Source organism: Leuciscus leuciscus, assembly GCF_965113295.1.
Source record: "Leuciscus leuciscus genome assembly, chromosome: 22".
Taxonomy (NCBI): domain Eukaryota; kingdom Metazoa; phylum Chordata; class Actinopteri; order Cypriniformes; family Leuciscidae; genus Leuciscus; species Leuciscus leuciscus.
The window spans coordinates 3,921,321-3,943,478 of NC_138746.1; the positions used below are offsets into that span (position 1 = coordinate 3,921,321).

General features: G+C 38.0%; 1 protein-coding gene and 1 long non-coding RNA gene across 3 annotated transcripts in view; one reads left to right on the forward strand and one right to left on the reverse strand.

Annotated features, from left to right (window-relative positions):
- Positions 1–22,158, forward strand: part of slc29a1a (solute carrier family 29 member 1a) — a 39,094-nt gene that overhangs the window by 637 nt on the left and 16,299 nt on the right. Inside the window, exon 2 of one of the 2 annotated variants that reach the window (XM_082153422.1) lies at positions 14,052–14,094. The exons of the other annotated variant lie outside the window; for it this stretch is intronic. The gene's annotated coding sequence lies outside the window, so the exon portion shown is untranslated. The remainder of the gene's footprint in view (positions 1–14,051; positions 14,095–22,158) is intronic. 2 annotated transcript variants of the gene reach the window in all.
- LOC309486283 lies at positions 12,019–15,260 on the reverse strand. Its single transcript, XR_014201449.1, has 2 exons — positions 13,937–15,260; positions 12,019–12,362 (listed from the first exon to the last, which is right to left on the reverse strand). It is a non-coding gene; the product is annotated as an uncharacterized lncRNA (long non-coding RNA).

The window sequence follows — 22,158 nt, forward strand, 5'->3', positions numbered from 1 at the left end:
ATGCAGTGTATTGAATTGCAAAGAAACGAACGAAATAACTGTGTTTCACTGGTGCCAGAGAACGTGACCTCAGATGTCCCAGTGGTTATCAATGCCAAAACCAGAGTTCTGAATAAAGCCAACTTTTTAAATACCAGCACGTCTTCTGTCAGACTCAGCCATCTGCATTCACAAGCAGAGCCTGGGGTTAGAAGCTGATGTGGAATATACTGTACATATTTATGATACTTATGGTGCTTTTGCTGTTTTCATTTTTGGAGTGTTAAAGCCGGCATGCAACAGAAGTTGCGATAGTCTATTCTTCCATATTGTCTTCTCAAACAAGAAGAAATGTAGGGGCGGGACTTGATTTTGACCTTGAGGAATTGATTGGATGGTTGTGGTTTGCTATTGGTCGATCTCATGTGAGTGACAGGATGCCCCGCCCTCGTGCCAGTAAACATAAGAGAAGAGATGTCACTGCAAGAGGGAGGGGAAGTTATTTTAAGTGAAGATTAGAGAGAGCACATGCATTAAAAAAAAATATGATATGCATGAATAAATCATTTATATTATAAATAGTGCAAAATTCCTTACAAAAATCACGGGCTTTGTCTGAAATTGTCCCCTATACTCCTAAATAGGGGATTATTTGAAGAGAAAGTCATTTGTTGTGGTGTACGAAACCATAGTGGACATTATCGAGTGCACTCATTCAATCCCACAATGCACCGCGATAACGAGTGTACAACCGATGTACGCTCAACGCCTAGAGAATACCCATAATGCACTGTGAGGGTCATGCAGAATGAATTTCCGTGTCTGACCAGAAGATGAATCATCCATCCATCCCTCCATTTTCACAAACCGCTGGTCCAATGTGGCGACAGCGTAATATCATACAGGTATAAAGTACCTTTTTAATTGAATATTAAATTGTTTAATTAAGTTTTGCATGCTAATTTTCCGACAAAGTTAAAGATAAATCTTTTCATTACTACTGGAGCTGCCAGTTTGCTATAAGTTTCAAATGATTATTAAACAGCAAGCTCAAACTATGCATATAAGCGGCACTCAGTGTCGTTTTCATTCACTTCTTCAAGTGAACTATATTAGTGGAGTAATGTAGGGAATAGTAAATGAGGGTAAATGAGGTGATTTTAAACACAGCCATGGTGACTTTAAAGCATCTGTCCTCAATCACTTTCATTGCGGGTTTGGTTAAACTAATATTGACCTTAAACTGTCAATCATGCATGGGCATTGTTTGCTGTGGCTTATGATTAGAGACCTGTTTGTTATTGTTTGCATAAGTGCTGCATAGATTTTACGCTTCACCTTTAAATTTGCCCACCAATATTTGTGAAGGCCCACCCAAACAGTAAATCCTGCCTTCGCCCACGAGGTTAAGACATGTAACACATGCCTATAGCCTAAAATGACTTAGCTAGACATTCTTAACCTCTTCTGACCTCAGTTATCCCACTCCACCCAATGCACTTTGTTCTTCGAGTGTTGAGAAGACACACATGACCCGTGTCTTTTCTCTGGGAACGAGCCAGGAGACCCCATTGCCTGGCTGTTCAGTATTGGAGGGATGAGAGGAATTAATCGTCTTAAGGAACGGGCCTTTCCATTGCTGTGAAGGATAAACCCTGCAAATATTTGATGAATGACGGCTATGCAATACATTTTTCACTCTCTCTAGAATAATAAGCAGGGGTATGTTTTGATAGATAAATGAGGCGTGTGGAATACGAGGTTCAAATAAACTTCATCTCAGTAAGTTTGCTGTGGGAAAGTTCAGTGCTCAGGTTTCAGTCTGACAAGAAACAGTGTATTAGGTTTACCAAGGCAAACATCGCTGTTGTTTTTTGTATGTAACTGCATAGCAGAGATGTGCAAATCCTTCTGTCCTGAATTTCTTTTCATTTCATTTAAACCTCCTTACATTCAACTTGGAATTGCAATTATTAGGCTATTTAATCCAGTTAATTCATAAACATTCAACAGTGCTGGATTTAATCCACATTTTGCACTTAGTGTGTTAATTTTATACCCTGAACCTAAGAGTCAAAACCCATGAAGTGCATTTATGTAGATACATTTCCTTCGCAAGATAAAAAATGGCCTTTTTGGATTCCGCATTATACAAAGATTTCTGAACATCCGTGTTTATAGAAAACCGTCTCACATAGAGCGGTACCTACTGTTTTGATTCCCATCGCTCACTGGGACATAAGCTGGGGGTTATGAAAACATGACGTGACAGGGTGAAAACTACAGAGCGACTGAGAGTTCAGGGCTGAGGAAGGCGAGCATGTGAAGGAAGCGCCGAAAAGCTGCAGATTCCACAAGTGGGATTTTATAAAAACATCTGAAATGTCCAGCGGAGGCTCCAGACCAGTGAGCAGAGGAACGGAGGAACAGATGGAAAAACATTGTCATTCCCTATAACTATAGCATCAGGAAAACACCAGACAATGTTAAATAAACATAACATTTTAGTTCACTTTAAAGATATGGACACAAAAAGTCAAAACACCAGAAGAATCAGAGAACAAAGCAACATAGTTAATGCTTGTGTGAGAAAGAATGAGCTGCATCAGGAGAGCCGCCTGAAGAAACTCATGTACCTGCGTTTATAGAGTCACTGGATTGAACAAAAATATATAGATTTTGAAGAACAGATAGAACAGTAAAAGAGGCCCTTTATGTGAAACTCATGATGTTGAGTCTCATGATGTAGAGCTGTGATGTTTAACCCTTGAGTAAGAGTTAGTGTTTTACCCATTTTCACAAGTGTGTGTGTATATACATTATATATATTTATATACAAATGTCTTATTAGCCGATCACATGGCAGCAGCTCAATGCATTTAGGCATGTAGACATGGTCAAGACGATCTGCTGAAGTTGAAACTGAGCATCAGAATGAGGAAGAAAGATGATTTAAGGGACTTGGAGCGTGTCGTGGTTGTTGTTGCCAGACGGGCTGTTCTGAGTGTTTCAGAAACTGCTGATCTACTGGGATTTACACACAACTATTTGTTTACAGAGAATGGTCTGAAAAAGAGAAATATCCAGTGAGCGGCAGTTCTATGGGAGAAAATGCCTTGTTGACGCCGGAGGTCAGAGGAGAATGACCAGACTGGTTCGGCTGATGGCAACAGTAACTCAGATAAGCACTCGATACAACCGAGGTCTGCAGAAGAGCTTCTCTGAACACTCAACATGTCAAACACTGAAGCAGAAGAGCTACAGCAGAAGAAGACACACACCTGTGACACTTCTGTCAGATAACAACAGCAAACTGAGGCTACAATTCACACGGACTCACCAGAACTGGACAATAGAAGACTGAGAAAACGTTGCCTGGTTTGATGAGTCTCGATTTCTGCTGCAACATTCAGATTGTCGGGTCAGAATTTGGTGTAAAGAGTGAAAAGCATGGATCCATCCTGCCTTATATCACCAGTTCAGGCTGCTGGAGGTGTAATAGTGTGCAGGATATTTTCTTGGCACACTCTTATGAGCAATTGAGCATCATTTAAACCCCACAGTCTACCTGAGTATTACTGCTGACCATGTCCATCTCTCATGACCACAGTGTATCATCTTCTGATGGATCCTTTCAGCAGGATAACATGCCGTCACAAAGCTCAAATCATCTCAGACTGGTTTCTTGATCATGACAGTGAGTCACTAAACTCAAATGTCTCCACAGTCACCGGATCTCAGTCCAGTAGAGCAGATTTGGCATGTGGAGGAACGAGAGATTCACATCATGGATGTGCAGCCGATAAATCTGCAGTAACTGTGTGATGCTTTCATGTCAATATAGACCAAAATCTATCAATGCTTCCAGCACCTTGTTTAATCTCTGCCACCCACAAAGAATTAAGGCATGTAGTACACACACACATACAGTACACACATTATATTTCTCTCTCTGCCGCACCACAATGTGACAGCACTCAGAGATGCATCATGGGACCCTACACAACAACAGACAAAAGGAAGGTCAGTGACAATGCCAAAATTAGCAGCAACAGATATTCCCTGGGCCAGTAAATCATCTCGGTCTGAAACCAGCGCAGAGACGCACAACATCATGCAACACAGTAACATCTGGAAGAAGAAACTCTATCAGGGCGTCTCCTTCACTAAACCTGCAAGATGAGATCGTGTCGGGGTGGATGCGTGTATTCCACTGAATGATGGATATATATATATATATACCTGCTCAGATTTCGTGTGTATTCATGTCCTTTAGCTAAGAATAATGTCAAGCTCTCAAGCCAAAGATCGGGATACAGAACAACGCCAGAGGTTAAAGTAACTTGTACACATAATAAAAGTGGCGATCACTTTATGCAACTTCCAATGTTAGTGAAGACAGTGGCGGACAACTGTCAAATATGGATATGGATAAAAATGGACATTTATTTGAAATTGGTTGTTTGACATGAAATATGTTTGCAATGTCCTGGGGTGTGTGTGTGTGTGTGTGTGTGTGTGTGTGTGTCATTCAAATCCGTGCAAAACTATTTTAAGAAGCATTTTGCTTATTATTATGCATGCATCTTTTATGAACTCATTAATTGAAAGACTACATGGAAAAGTTAATTTGCCACACCGCACAGTAGCACCTCACTGCAGTACATGAGATCCAGGGGGCGGAGTTGGATCCAGATCTAAGGGGTGGAGATTGGTAGGTTTAGGGGTGGGTATATGGATCAGGGGGTGGAGATGGGTAGGTTTAGGTATATGTAAGGTGGGAGGAGTTGGATCTGGAAATTCAAAGTCTAGGTAAGCGGAAGATTTTTATTTTGTACTCATACATTTTAATTGCTCTTAACTTGAAATATTTGAGTAAGCTTATTTGTACATTTAACCTAAAATGATCATGTAATTCCAACTAAAATATTTTTCAGTAGTGGAACTGGAAACTTGGCTAGCTTAAACTAGATAATTTGACGATACTAGATAATCCCCCCCCCCCCCCCCCCCCCAAAAAACCCCCATATCATAGCCTCAAGAAGTGAAAAATGAATGCTGCATTATTTTTAACACATTCGGCCAGTGTTAACTGTAGAATACGTGCTACTTTTCCCCAGCTCTATAATATAAACCCCAAAATATTTTACATTTTCTAAAATGTATCATGCCTTTAAATATAGAACTGATAAGAAAGTAAATGTGTACCTTGAAATGCAATGTAAGTACATTCTGTAAATGTAAATATCACATATTGTTATCTAATGCGTCTTTTATTCATTATACACTTAAAGGCTTTTTTGCTTAAGTTGAATTTTTAGTTTCATTGGACCCTAATGGTTGTAACAAGATTTTCTTTAGGAACATCAATGGGGCTCAAATTTGACCCAAAGTGAGGGCTTTTTGTCAGTAATTCATACCATCCCACAACTAATTACATAAAAGCCAGATGCTCCGGAGTACATCTCTGCAAGATTTTCCAAAGTGTCGTTTCTAATGAGTTTCAGAACAGCCGGCACACTGTGTCCAGTCATGAGGCAAAGGGCACGCTTCTGAATAAAGGTCTGTAAAAGTTTCCAAAATTTGTGTTGGCCTTGTTTCTTACGTCATCTGGACGGCCAACAGTGCGGACAGGGCAACTAGCCCAGAGGAATAAAGGCAGTTTAAGGATGACGATACAAGTCACACACATTTGCATCAAATTTTCATTAGTGCACAATTTTTTTCAATTATAATAATATTAAACATTGATGTTTCAAGCAAACGGCACTACAAAACCAGCATGTGTTTTCCATTTTGAACAAGGTTTTATTACAAAGCGTGTTTTTTTCTTCTTCTAATAATCTCATATAATCTCAATGTCAATCAAGATTGATGCTGATCCCTCTCACTGACAAAATCCATGAAAAGATGATTTGAGTCACGGTTTTGTTTTTTGGGTTTGTTCATGTCATGTTTCCATGTCTGTCATGTGATTCCCTGTTTGTCATGTGATGCTGCCATGTGTCTTGTCATTGGTTAATTGTCTCATTGTTCACAGGTGTCCCTTGTCTTGTCATTAGTCTGTGTATTTAAGCCCTCATGTTTGCCATGTGTATTTGTTAAGTATTGTTCCCTGTAACCCCTGTTTGTGAGCCATGTCCATGTCCATGTCCATGTCCATGTCCATGTCCATGTCCATGTCCATGTCCATGTCCATGTCCATGTCCATGTCCATGTCCATGTCCATGTCCATGTCCATGTCCATGTCCATGTCCATGTCCATGTCCATGTCCATGTCCATGTCCATGTCCATGTCCAGTTTTGAGTTTTCATGCCACGCCCTGTTTTTGTTTTTGTTTCATGTTTGGTTTTGTTTATAATAAACTGCACTTGGGTTCTCAATTACAACTTGCCTCCAGTGGATCGCTATTACAATTTGAGACATTGCATTTCATTCAAACTAAGGTTTTAGGTATTCAATCACCTTTCATACTAATTTTCAACGAAGCAACATAGTTTATGCGTAATTGTGTGGGAAAGAATGAGCTGCATCCGGAGAGCCGTCTGAAGAAACGCATGAGCCTCAGAATGTGTCATGGTTGTTGTTGCCAGACGGATCAGTGATCAGTGAGATCATTGTTTCAGAAATGGCTGATACTGGGATTTTCACACACAACCATCTGTTTAATGTTCCGAAAAAGGGCAAATATCTAGCGAGCGGCAGTTCTGGGTGAAAATGCCTTGTTGTTGCCAGAGTTCAGAGGTGAATCAGAGGAAAACATAGTTAGGTTCTGACTCCAGACACTGGCTCATAGTATTGTACAACACCCCCTCCATCTGCAGTGGATGCAACTTTAAAGGCATTCTTCACTATGTCAATACGGATGTTGCATGAAGAATGTTTAATAATTTCTGACATGGGTGGTTTAAATGGAAGGTCATAAGACTAACCTCATAAGAGTTAGGCTTTTGTGTTTCTCTGGTGAATTGGCCTAAAGGGCAATAGTCATGTGATGTATTGACTTTAGTCTTAAAGTCATTGATGTTGTGTGTTTATCATGCCTAATTTGCAACTTGGTTCTGCATGTGATTTTACTGCTGAGACCTTATTTCTACCACTTTATCTCCCCATTTTGCCTTGTCTAGTCTGTACTACGTCAGAACTCAAATCAAATCTTCCTTTCCCATCATCTTTTCTTATAAGCTGCTGAGAGGAAAGCTATAGTTTTGTTTTTACCTCACAAAGGTCTTTCTAATACAACACTAATCAAGGAATGGAGGTTAGCAGAAGTATTGCTGCAAAAAAAAAAATTTTTTTTGATGACAAAAAGTTTTAAAACATTTTAGGCTGCTCTGTCTCAGCCGATCTAACAGTGCTCGTCGATGTCAAAATCATCGAGATGGCCAATCAAATCAAAGAAAGCGGGCTTTACTGTCGATAAATGCGAAGTCAAATGTGATGCTTTATTTTTTAATGGTGAAAGTGTGCATGGTAAGATGTAAGTAACTAAACATTTAATATTTGCCAGCTGTTTCATAAATGTTAAATGACCCGCAGTAATATCCAGTGATGAAAACTATTGAGCTTCATCAAATGTTGCCATTTTAAAGTGAAAATATGGTATCATATACATGACTGAATCTAACGAGACCAGAAACGTTTTGTGTTTTTGACATATTAGACAAACGAGAGATTACATGTGTGCATATTTTAAAATAAAATATTATTTGCAAATAGTTTAAATTGATTAGTTCACACCTATACAATTAGACTTATAACTCATCCGTTTCTTCTTCTTTATTCCCTTAAATCCTTTTTAATTATTTTAATCCACCCCCCAAAAAAATAACCTTACCCCACCAATGTTCAAGGCATAAACACGCTTAATTTTGTATACTCTTTTATGAGTTGCCTACTGTGAATTTGGACATAGTTCTTTTGTCACATACTGTTTTTTTGCCTACTATATAGTAGAGAAGTATGTGATTTCAGATGCAGGCTTGATATTTTATGTTATCTTGCTTTTCAAGTAAATGTGTGAAACAAAACAAAATATTTAGCTTTTCATGTTAAAGTCTTTGTTTTGATTTAAGAATGTTTAGATATTTGTTTTGGAAAATGATAAAAATACTGAGGAGGAAAATATTTTTTTTGTAGAGAGAACTGTACGTGAATGGACATGAGTTGTTTGTGTTTTTGATGAAGTCATCAGGCACAATTTTAATGATCTAAGCGCATTGTCTAAAGCTCACGACGCAAGTGCACTTAGGCCGTGTCCGAATCCACTTTTGCTAGCTTAGCGACGGGAAAAATGGTTGGCGCTCCCGGCGCATGATCTAAAAGGGTTGTTTCTATTCTCTTAATGAGTAATGGGTGTGTTTTGGGCGTAACGTGCAATAAACCAATCAGTCTCATCTTCCATTCCCCTTAAAAGCCAGTTGCGCTCGCGCTATGGCGGATTCTCTAATTACATGACGGAATCCTTTTATTTGTAATATTTGGCTAGTCTGTGTGCTGTTGCGCGTCCATGTGTGTGTAATAAGCAGAGTGTAGTGCGTTGTGTACTAATGCGCTCTTTAAATAACAAAGAAAATACTGCACCATTGACTTAAACCAGATTTCAGTCTGGTTTAAGTCAAAATAGCAACACATCTATTGTGTTATGCTATTGCTTCAAAATAGCAACACATCAACAATGCGCCAGAACACACCTCGTTCTCAGACCAGCACACCCATGGGTGCACAAATGGGCGCAAATGCATTTGCTATTTAAACAACGTGACGCAGGACGTGAAAATGATAAGTGCGTCGGGCTGAAACTAGCAAAAAACACTTGCGTCGCGCATGGCTCTGCACCGGTGTATGATAGGGCCCATGGTGCGAAAGAGGAGTGCTGATTCTTTTCTAAACGATTTAATGTCTGATTTTTGATTTTATCAGATGGTCCTGTAGGTTCTTTGAGCCTGGATGATATGTTGTCCGCTGGTTCACCAGGCTGTCTCAGAGTCCCATGCAGCATGGGTCAGTGGGTTGTTGCACCGAGTTTCCTCTTGTTGTCTTTGACTTGCTGTGCCTCAGGTGATAGTGGGATGAGGACAATGGAGCACGGTGTGTTTTGAGAGGATGTCAGGATACTCCTCCTTCAGAAGGTTCAGCAGGAAGACCCTCAGACCCCCATGCTTGCGTGCTTTCTCCTAATGCGAGATCCGTGAGATCTGCTAGTTTTACTAATCTTGTCTGAGTGAACATCTTTATCTGACAATGACAATGCTTTCGTTCCAGTTCGTCAATTTCTGTTGACATTCTGGATTTAATCCGATTTTACAAATACCTGTTCAGAACTATTAATCAATTACATTTCAATGCAATTCAATTCAAATGAATGCAAATTTTATAATTGCACCACAAATTCTGTCTGATCATTTAGAATTGTATTAATGATTTTGTGCTACAACATGAAGTAACTCTGAAGTAAAAAAGTACAAACAGCATAATACAAGTAGGAATAACATGGTCAGCAAGCAGGCACTGCACATTTAGGCTATAAATCTTGCAAAACAATGTCTCATGACCGAAACGTATAAGCTATAGCAGTGTGCTGGATTCATCTATAGTTTTATTCGATTATTTGTTTATTTATTCCTAGGCACCTGCTGGATTTATGACGAGCTGCAATGTTATTTCATTTATATTTGAACTATATATCTTGAAAATGGTAACAACAGTAACAACATACAAATTTACAGCATATCTGCAAATACAATCAACTATGAACGCACCACCTAAACCTGTTTTACACACCTTTATATTCCTAGCAAGCAAATACTGTAGCTCAAACTCCTTCTGCTGGGTAAACAGCAGTTCCACAGTATGAATGGTTGGCAGGTGTTGATATGCATTTCCTAAAGTTTGTAAGATGTTCGGGGTGTCGCCAAGATCTTTTTAGAGTTGCTAAAGCATTTTTAATGTATTGTCATTCAGGCGTAGGGTGTTCTGGTTTAAATATGTGACCGAGCGGCTCTGATTTCATTTCACATGACACAGAGACGGCTGCCCTGCCACGTGCTCAGCTCCTGTTCCTCTGTCCTGCCAGGTACGTCACGATTCAATGTGCCTTCGGGCACGTAAGACCTCCACATCCAAAATCAGAAATTAATTTACAACTCCTAAACACAGCTCCATGCATGGCACAGATATTCAAAAGATAATATTATTATTATTATTAGATTTTTTTTTTGAGTCATTCAATAAAATTACTTTTATTTTTTTTGTTTTTTTTTTGTGACAAAAAATTATGAATCTATTTTAAAAGAACATTGTCTTTTTTAAAAGCATCCCATTTTGAGTCATTGAAACCTAAAAAAAATATATTTAATTTCTATGGAAATTCCATATACAGTTACTCCACTTGTACAAGGGTGAGTACATAGTACCATAAATTATATAAATCTTATATATAATGTAATGTAATGTAAATATAAATATAAATATAAATATAAATATATAAATTATATATATACACACACAGTGGGTATAGAAAAGAATCACCCCCCATTAAAATAATCTAATTTTGTTGCTTTGAAGCCTGAAATGAAGACGGACACAGTTTTTATTTATCTAGCTGTATTTACTCAGTGCAAATTATAACATAAAAGTGAAAGATTTAACACCAACATGACAGAAAAAAATTAATATATATATAAAAACAGAATCATTGAGTTGGAAAAAGGATTATCCTATTGTGTCAGTATTTTGTTGAACCCCTTTTTGCTTTAATTACGGCCTTTAATCTGTTGGGATATGCCTAACTTTGCACATCCAGACTCTCTTCTTCGCAGAACTGCTCGAGTTCAGTTAAATTTGATGGTGAGCGTTTGTGGACTTTTTCCAACTCAGTGATTCTGTTTTTTTCTGACATGTTGGTGTTATATCTTTCACTTGGATGTTATAAGATGAGTAAATACAGCTGGATAAAACAAAAACTGTGTCCGTCTGCGTCTTCATTTCAGGCTGCAAAGCAACAAAACATGATTATTTTAAAGGTGGGTGATTCTTTATCATGATATATATACTTTTTTACTGATTGAATCCAGCTGTCTTTTGCAGCTCTTTCCAGATCAAATGACCTTTGAAAAATAGTGTCAGTAATTTTATTTCATAAAGATGATGACTCACATTTACCCTTAAAACATTCTATTTTCTTTCATATCAATTGCTTGCATGTTTTTTTAACAGATTCTTTCCATCCAAAGTGACTTTTATTTGAATTTCCTTAACACTCATCCTGGAGCAAACAGAGCTTATGATCCCAGTGAATGGCACAATCACTGAGTCATTTCACTCGCCCCCTTCATCTCCTGGATCGGTGTTACTTGATCTGGTACACGTGGATTCCACACGCACCAGATGTGGGCCGGATCTGTGCCGACACATATGTTGTCACTGTCTGGGTTATATTTATTCTACTGGGTTACTGAATGGAGGCAGTGTATATCGGTGAAGCCTCTTGGCTGTCAGTCTAAATGGGACAAGTTTATTGCACTCATTTTAAAGCCGATGGTATCAAACTTGTCCTTCTGAGTTTTATTACCCAAGAAGAGCTTGTTTTTGTCTCCTCTCACTTTCTCTGGATGTTTACTTGTTAAACCTCATATCCATGGAGGGACTGTTTCACTCAAACCACGGCTGGTTTTAGACTAGACAGGGTGTAGGTGGAAGCGGTCGGGCTGTAAGTGCAAACAGAGTCTAACCTCATGATTATATTCAAGCGGCAGCCCAAAAGAATACAAAACGCTTGCCAATTCTATTTTAAACAAACAAATTCATCTGACACAGGACCCAACACAGACGTAAACAAGACAGCATGCATTTAAAGTGCTTTGAGAATGAACATCAACATGTTTACTGGAGTCGTCTGGTAAATTTTATTTTAAAATCACACAGTGGGTCTAAAACATGAAACATTGAAAAAATTTACAAGTGTAAATCCCTGTATTTTTGCACATTTAGAAATGAGTGTATCATGAAAAGTTCCTGTTTGGAGCCAGACCTGATAGTGATTTTATTAAAGCGGTGACAAAATTTAATCCACGCTAAGTTGTTGAAAGATTATGACAAACACTCTCTTTACGATAATATCCTCTGAGGAATCATGCAAAATATAAGACCATGAATGTGTATTGTAAAAACATCAGTAGTGAATTCATGTTGATTTCAAATGGACATTTGCAGCATAGGTCACGAAATTCTTCCATATTATGTCATGCGTTATTCACTTAGGAAGAATATATATCATGTCCTTGAAAAGTAGACATTGTGAGCTCCTCCGGGAAAGCCTGGAAGTGCAGCTGTGTTCTGATGGGAGCTGAGGAATCTCACATGGAAGGAGTGCGTCTCCACACTACAACAAAACAGCAGATGTTTGTCACTGTCAACAGGCAAAGGAAAGTTTGTTGTCACATGCAACTCATTCATGACCGAGAGAGCGAGCGAGAGAGAGAGAGAGAGAGAGAGAGAGGGGGTAGATGTCTAATGAAACACAGCAGTGCTTTCAGTTCACTGAGAGATAGAAATACATAAGAATGTATTTAATGAAGATCTGAATTTCATATTTGTGTGCAAATGTGCAGTTTGTATTTCACTTCAGTTAACAGATGATCAGTATCTGATAGGAATTAATAATTATTTATGTTCAGAGATTTAGTCACCATGAAATCATTATTTTAACAGTTTGTATTTTTATGGAATATTGCATTATTCCATCATTTGCATATTTATATGGAATATTGCATATTTGACATCATTTGACATCATTTTTATTCATGGGCCCTTATAATCTTGAATCAAAATAACTTCCCCCTCCCTCTAGCAATGACATCTCTTCTCTTCTCTGTTTACTGGCGTGAGGGCGGGGCAACCTGTCACTCACATGAGATCCACCAATAGCAAACCACAACCATCCAATCAATTCCCCATGGATAAAACCAAGCCCCGCCCCTACATTTCTTCTTGTTTGACAAGCCGTTTCAAGCCGACTTTAACTTATACACACTATCAGTCTACTATTTTCCACATTGTAGAAATAATAAAGTCAATTAAACTGAAATAACATTAAAAAAAACCTGAAATGTAAGAGAGTTTTGAATCTGTATAGATTTCAGGTATCAGTTCTTCAATGAACCTCATTGGATGCTTTATTATCAGTTATGTATTCTGGACACTTGTTCTGCTTTTTAGTTTCTATCTTCACTATCCATTCCAACTCCAGGCATTTATTTATGTATAAATAATCTGTTACAGACCAAGGCATTGATTTCATACACGTCCACCAGGACTTAAAGCATGTTTATCAGGCATTTTGAGAGACACAAGAAGTGATAGGGAATTTATATGTCAATATTCTTAAATATCAGGTATTATTATGAAATTGTTGCCAATTATTACTCCCATTATTAGTTCTTTTTTCATAACTTGCCCCAAGAACACATTAATATGCAATTAGATGAATGTAATTGAATGGGATTACTCATTTATTGCCATTTTACCCATATATTGCATAAAGTATGTTATCAATTAATTCCGTTGTATCTTTCATAACATAGTTGAGAGTCATCTTCATATAAAGTTTGATAAAAAAAATCATGAAACCTAAAAATTGATTGGTGAATAAAAAACAAACCTCATTATTTTTGTCTATACATGTCATTTGATGTCTTTGTATTTTTTTAACAACCTACAGAGGACATAGCATAACATATGAATAAAATATAGTTTTTTCCAAAATGTTTTCTTTTTTCATTTGTTTCTTATGCTCGAAACAATTTAATGGCATGAAAAAATAATACAGTAAAAAAACCTTTTTTTTCTGGGTCTCAGGAAGATAAAAAGTTTCAGTCCTATTCCTTAAAATTTAAATAATACATTTTAAAGATAAAGATCAAGTACTATTAAAACTACTATGTTGTAGTCTCTTACCATCATCATTCGAGTGCGTGTGTGAATTTGGGACTGTCCCTCTCCCTCCTCGATTACAGCTCATCTCTCTCTCTCTCCCTCCCTCTCTCTCTCTCTCTCTCTCTCTCTGTGCCAGTTTCAGTCCACACAACAAAATCTTCTACTCTTCGCACGTGAAGGTAAGGGCTTGATTTTTTACTCCAGTACAACTCACTTCACATATCTGACGGTACACTTGTATTTCTCGAGTTACTGTTGTTGTTATAGTTCTCGTTTGAATCCTGTACTTTCAAAAACCGACAGTAAAAAGTCTGCGATGTTTTTAGGCGCAATGCCACCCGCGTTTTCAAGCACGTGGCTTTACGTACAGCATGGTATTGTTTGTTTTAGCCTAAACTGAGCGGGAGAATTAAAATGTATTAAATTTAGCGCCAATGTATTCACGACACTACATTGGAAATATTCTTAGCGAAACTTTGGGCGGTAGTTATACTATTTATTTATTTTATTTTTTATAGGCCTATATATTTTTTAATAAATCTATTCTGTTTGTTAATGTGTCTTAAAGTATCATATTACTATTTGTTTTAATGGCTGCTTGCCACGTGTGTCGGGCATTTTGGCGTGCGCATCATTCATAAATTAAAAATATAGTAGCCTAGCCTTGTTCTTTGGGGTTATGTGAATATGTTTAGTGTAAGGTGAAATGTAAATTGGTCTGTGACCTGAAATGTACATAGAGCCAAGTGAAATGATGCTGTGATGTTTACATTGTGTCTTTGACAGTTTTTTCAGACACGCACTTTTTGCCGCCACATATATACGGAAAAGTAGTACAGGATGACGCAGGTCGCTTAGAAGCATCGTCCGAATACCACGTGTGTCCCCCACAAAAAATAAAAAAAATACCATGTGTGCCAAATTATTATTTTATTTATTCCATTTTAATAATAGCCTAGTTATTGTTATGTGTAAAGAACAGCTGAGATCATTTGCTGGTTACTGAAGAAACTACCATAGCGTTGTGCTTGTTTCATTTCTATGTGACATACAGTAGCCTAAATATTTGTTACCCTCGTGTCACGCATGCTGTTAGTTTTGGGGCCAAGCACTGAAAGTGCGCAGGCTCCTCTGGCGTTCTTATTATTGTTCCGTTTCTTCTTCTTCCGTATGGAAGTCTATGGCAGCTCATAGAACCGCTTGCGGAAAAGTTATGAAATTTGGCACACTGATAGAGGACAGTCTGAACAGTCACCATAGCAAATTTGGAGTCTCTTACTCAATCCCTCTAGCGCCAACAACTGTCTAAAGCAGTGTCAGAGGGGTATGCAGCAACAGTTTTGCCCCCCCCCCCCCAATTTTCATTATAACCAATGCAACATAATGCCTTAAAATGCAGAAGTAAGCCTACAAAGATCCTTTAGAACCCTCTCTGTTAACTATAATGTAGTTTATGTAACAATTAGGGTTGGGCATCGTTTTGATTGTAACAATTCTGATTCCAATTCAGATTCTTCCTTTTGATTCCGGTTCTGAACGATTCTCGATTCCGATTATTTGAGTGGTGGAGTTGAAACGGGCCAATATAAGAGTAACATTTTATTTTGATTCAATGGTTATTTAAAGTTTTACCAAGGCTTTTTCAGCCACACTTTAGAGCGCTGCTTACTGTGCTCCATGGCTGTAACACAACAAGTGCCTGGACGGACGCTATACGGAAACCAAAGCTTCCGTGTGTTAAATTTGGAACAGATGATCAGATTCCAATAAAGAAAATCCTAACTGTTGCCTTGCTTTCACCATCCACTTATTTAGCTGCTGTCGCATCCCTTGACATGCCATCTCCTTTCCCCTCTTTCTTTTTCTATTTTTAGCCCCCGACAGCTTTTTGTTTTATCCATCTTTTTTGATGACAACTCACTACTCGTACCTGTACTCTATGATGGAATCTTATGAGGGTGCCCACTCTAACCTGTTAGTCCTCTAAAATGTTATATAACATTGAGGAAATTCAGAAATGATTTAGAAACGCACAACAGCAGCTACATATAGAAAATAGCAAAAAAATTATTGACATTTTTTTGTCAAATTTTTTTTTATACCATCTCTTTAGCGCCATCATGGTGCTGCGCGCCGCATATAGCGCATACCCACTTTTCATACCCAGCGCCACTGGTCCAAAGTTTCAATCATGTTTATGCTAATACCTTTTGAACAAAAATCTTGTTTCCTCTGATTACAGTGTGGGGCAGTCATGGCCTAGTGGTTAGGGAGTTGATCTGGTGACCCAAAGGTTGCTGGTTCGATTCCAGAACCGGTGGGAAATGACTGAGGTGCCCTTGAGCAAGGCACCTAACCCCTAATCGCTCCCCGGGCGCCACACAAAGGCTGCCCGCTGCTCTGGGTGTGTGTATCCACGTTTGCAGTGTGTGTGTGTTAACTACTCACTACTCTGCTCCTAATGTGTGTGCATTAACTTGGATGGGTTAAATGCAGAGGTCAAATTCCAAGTATGGGTTACCATACTTGGCCGTCACGTGTCACTTTCACTTTCACTTACGTGGCTCAAGCCGATTCGATAGCACCCTATGACGTCATTTTCTGTCGTGGAATCTTTCCGCCATTTTTTATTTTCCGAAAAAACGACATTTTCGAACTCCTCCTAGACGGTTTTCACAAAAATTTAACCAGATCATCTTCAGACCATGCCGACAAGAAGCTCAAGAATTCAAGTTGATTCGTCAAACCGTTCTCGAATACCACGCAAACAAATTTTACGTAGCGCTTGCGAAAACAGACTTTAGGCTGTATGTCCGCAAAGCTTTATCGTATTCAGACAAAACTTGGTACATGTCATCACAAGCATGACCTGAGGCAACATGCTGTGTTTCGGCGCAGCGCCACCTACTGGTCCAGAGATACGAAAAATCAACTGAGTTGCGCAAGCTGTTAAACCAACCATTCAGGTCGTGGGTTTGAATCCTGTGTGGCACATGCCCAGACAATAGGTACTGTGGCCAGAAGTGGTGCAAAGATGCTCCAGACATGGTGTCTATCTGAGAAGGAACTCAATAAATAAGACATTTGGCGCATACAAAATTATTCATTTTGATCACCCAGTGGTGCAACGAGATAAGTGACCGGCATCTGATCCAGAGATAGTGGGTTCGAGTCCCGCATGGGAAGACTTTAGAAAAATTGTGTGGAATATTGTGTCATTTAGATTCCTTTATTATTCAAGCATAGCACTAATCTTTCCTTCTCTTGGATTAGAAATAAGTATTTTTGTTCATTCTATACAATATTGTCTTTCAAACTACAAAAGCACAATCTGTATCTCATTCTCTAATTCTGTGTATTCAAACTGCTGCAATGAAGTGGCATTTGCAAACAAATTATGCGAGTTGACTTTTAAAGACCCATGAAATCAAAATAAGAGTTTTGACGTTTGGTCCATGTCTAACTCTAACTTTGTGGTCATCTATTGAGCTAGTTAATGCTTCTTGGGACTGAAGTTTTGTTGTTCTTTGTGAAATGTAATTTAGCCAATAAAAGATAACTAGTTTTGATTTTGCCACATTTATACACACCAGTAGGAAAGGGTTAGTTGTTGATGTTTGGGTCCTGATGGGGAACGTTTTCGATTAAAAGAAAGCACCTGCTTTGACTCAGTTTTAATGACAGTCTTGCTTTCTATGATGTTTAGTTGAGTTTCCTTCAAGTGATGCATTTGCTCGTCGTTTGGACTGTAGATGTTCCTGCACTTCTCATGCACTCTCGCAAATCTTTAGATAAGATTCATGTGAGCTGTATCATGATTGAGACAGTGGGCTCTCAGTACTATAGCCGGAAAATGTTCTTAATGTAACTCATGTGCTGTGCGTTCATGGCATGCAACTCTGGCCACACACTCGCACTGTGCAAATTAAAAAAGATCATCATCTACCTTTGGTTTCCTAAGTGGTATTGCAGCTGCCTGATGCATTAAAAAAGGTCAGCACAACGTATTTCTCTGTAAATATTGCCTGTTTTACCAGTAAGACAACTTCTCTTTAAAGTCAACCAAATCAAATTTGACCCAGTTTAATTTATTAATGCACAATCCTGGTTTTATTGTAAATGATTCTACGTTATTCCAAATGGGGAAAAAAAAATGTAGTTGTCTTTCTAAACTCGTATCATAATGCATTAACCCTTACATGGCTTTCCTTTTCTTCTGACACAAAAAACACTTCCAAACCTTCACCTCCAACCTCCTGTTTTCACAATTCAATAAAGTCCTGTACTTTTATTCTCATTGAATATCCTGTCTAACTCAGAACTGCCTCATATTAAGGAAGTAAAAGGGGTTGTGAATGTTGTTTAAAGCAAACTAGAGCTGTGGATTTCAAGAGATTGGAGTGGTTTTATAGAGTTCTGTTTTTGCAGGAAACATGGCACAAATAAGCCAACATATTGCAGTGTTTATTTCAATCGCACTTAGTCAAACTCATGTCTTTCTTTGCTTTCATAATAAATTCCTTACGGATGAGAATAGAGGGCGAATTAAATGGCCTTATGCTTTGGCCAATAGTGACTTTCTGACTCTTGTTGTTATCCAGTGTTATGTTATCCAGAAGAGAAAGCAGGCCTGCCGTCCAGCTGCGTCACGGCGATTTGAAATGAGTCAGGGAAAATAAGTGTAATCGTCTGTTTTTCTGTAACCGCCTTAAACTCATAGTAACAATTGTGACATTTTTCCAGGTCTTGGTTGAGGAACTGGGAACGGTTTCTTATTCTATTCCATTGAAGTGAAGAAACCGATTTCATGGAGTTTAAGCGTCGTACAGACTGTCAGTCCAAATCAGATTTTTGTGCATATCGGATTGGAATCCGATCAGATTTAGCAAGTGTGTACCGCAGAAAAATCACATGAAATGCGAATCTTTTTTTTTTTTTTTTACAAATCCGTTTCGAGCTGTGTTCACATGTGGTTTGAAATCCTATTCAAATCACATTTCTGGAAATCAGTTTCAGTCTGACCGCTCTGATCGAAGTTCACGTGGTTTAATATGTGACTTTCTCACGCCACGTTAACGTTAGATGTTGTTATAGGAAACATGCTGAAAGTCGCTTCAGAAACAAGGTTGTGTTGTTGCAAAGTGCCGAAAATGACGATATAACGGAGACACATTTTGAAACCGGCGGAGATGACCGCACGGAATAAAGACGCTCATAGTGTTGCCACGATACTGGAATTTCTAACTTTGATATGATATCTTGAAAAATATCGATATTCGATACCAAATAACTGCCATATTTATACCGGCATACAGAAATGTTTTTATTATCTCAGAATTTTTGTATAATTTGGGCAATTTTGTTGTAATAGCTTACAGCACAGGGAGGCTTTATTTAAATCATTGAATTACAATTACAAACCAAACCAAGACAAGTAAACCATCAGTAATAAAATTAAAACAAATGAACAAATTGCAAATGATAGCACAATTATATACAATAGAATAAAGAGACAAATAAAATAAACAAACATCATTCTAAAAGTGAAATACAGATTAATGCTTATAATTATATATATTTACATTTACATTTACATTTATCTGACGCTTTTATCCAAAGCGACTTACAATTGCTATATATGTCAGAGGTCGCACGCCTCTGGAGCAACTAGGGGTTAAGTGTCTTGCTCAGGGACAAATTGGTGTCTCACAGTGGATTCGAACCCGGGTCTCTCACACCAAAGGCATGTGTCTTATCCATTGCGCCACCACCACCCCTAGATACACCACCAATATATATATAATTATATATATAATTTTTTTTTTATTAAAAGGATTTCTATATTTTATCCACTCAATAGTCTACAATATAACAGCCATATAAACGTAGCGTAATAATAAAACCTAGTGGGATATTCAGTGATATTGGTGTTACATGAAGAAGCAATTTGACAACAATGCAGTAAATATTTTAGGTGCATCAAGCGTGCTCGTTAAGATATCAGCAGACAAGCTAATCCAGCACAAATTAGTGCATAAAAGGTCACCAAAATGAAGTATTTGAACCTCATAATTAAATACAAAAGGAGGAGAAAAACTGCAAAAAGGTCCACTTTTTGAAAAAAATAACCCCCCCTTTCAATAGGCTGGCTACGGACCTGCAACATGCGTTTTCTCTCAAATATTACTGATATACTCTCTAAACTTTCAGTGTGCTGCACTGCTGTAGTTGACTTCTGCGCCTTCCCCCCCCCGAAAATATCACGTTCATTTTGAAAACGTAATTCCTTTTGTGGGTCCTCTTGTTCTTTCTTCATGTTTCTTTTGACAAATATCAGTGTCTCAGTCTCACGCACGCTGCACGTGAGTTAACCACGCCTACTTATTTACATGTTGCGGTATACACGGAATAAAAAAATCTGTTACGGCTGACATTTTCTTCCGCAGTAACGATATATACCGTCATACCGCCCAGCCCTACTTATGTGGTAAATAAAGTTATGCCAGCTTATTTAGCATCTAACTTATCAGCTTGCTATCTACTAGATGAATACATTTGTATGTGATATTTGCTATTTAAACATTTAATAAATATATTTCCCCATAATATCATCAAAACTTACTTCACTTTGTTTAGTCCACAGGCTCAAATGTGTGCCTTCAATAGTCTTGTGCTTTGGGCTTCTGTACATGTGATGGAGGCATGCACAGTGCCAGTAGGGGGTGTGGTCTCAGTAAGCTGTGTGCTATGTGCATGTGATTGAGGATTGGCATGGATATTCAAGTGTATTTGAATGGCATCTGTTTGTTTTAGTCAAGATTATGCTAAAATATACTTTCCTCAACTATATTTAAGTTCCCTATGAAGAGCCAACCTTCAACTTGGAAAATTCCCAGTTTATTCCCGTTTATTCCCATAAATTCCTGTTAATTCCCTTAAATTCCCATTAATTCCCATGGAAAGTTTCCATCTTTGAAAATTCCCAGAATTTTGCAACCCTAGTTGTGAGAACTTGTGACCATAGTTGGCTTTGGGAAACGCACCCCTGAATGGTTGCAAAACACAATGCGTACAGTCAATAATTTTACAAATACACAAATAATCAGATTTGGACTGTCAGTGTGAATGTAGCCTTAGAGGATTGATTGACCCAAACCTTTCATTGCTTCCTTAATGGTACGGAAAGAATTGTGATGAGAAAGGATCATTTAGTGGAATTGGAGTCTGCACCAGAATGATTAAATTCAGATTTCCATCCATATTCATATTCATATTATAGTCTTCTTATTCTTGTGTTGTGGAGCTATACGGCTAGAATTGGTTCACAGTGCCTCTTGACTTGAACACAAATCTGTTCTGAGCTTATTCTTGGATGCATTGCTGTGATGTTCTCAGATTTCAGGCCTCTCGCTGAAGCTGAACCTCTCAACACCTCAACTGACAGACTATTTCAGGACCCTGCAGTTTCGTTACGAAATATTATAATAGAAGCACAGTCCCAGGAAGCAGAGTCAGAGGACCGTCCGGAAAACCTGCCAAAGGTGTTTTTCAGGACGGGAGGTGAACCAAATTCAGGGAACTGAGTGATTGTAGGCTGCTGGGATTAATTTGTGGAGTGCGGCTGTGACTGTGTACCTTGGCTCATGTGGAAATGGGAGGTTTGGATGATGACTTTCAGATTTGGCCCATGAGCTGATCTGGGAGTGATTGTACACTGTAAATCAGAGACGTTATTGAGAAAGACTTGTAAGAACTGGATGTTAATATGTAGCATTAGCATATAAGATATTTCAACAAGGTTATACAGGCTTTTAATAAATAAAGATGGATGTCTTTCAAACATTGCTATACTAGATTTAAAAAACACTTCAATAAAATGACATGATTTAAAAATGCAAATACTCCTTCAATATATTTCAGGTTCGGTAAGATTTTTTAAAAGTAAAATATTACTTCTATTCAGCAAGGGTGCATTAAATTGATCAAAAGGGTCAGTATGATTATTTATTTCAAATGAATGAACTTTGTAATGGTTTCCACAAACACAGCAGCACAACTGTTTTCAACATTGATAATAAACAGAAATGTTTCTTGAGCAGCAAATCATCATATTAGAATGATTTCTGAAGGATCATGTGACACTGAAGACTGGAGTAATGATGCTGAAAATTCAGCTTTGATCACAGGAATAAATTACAGCTTAAAATATATTAACATAGAAAACAGTTTTTTTTTTATTGTAA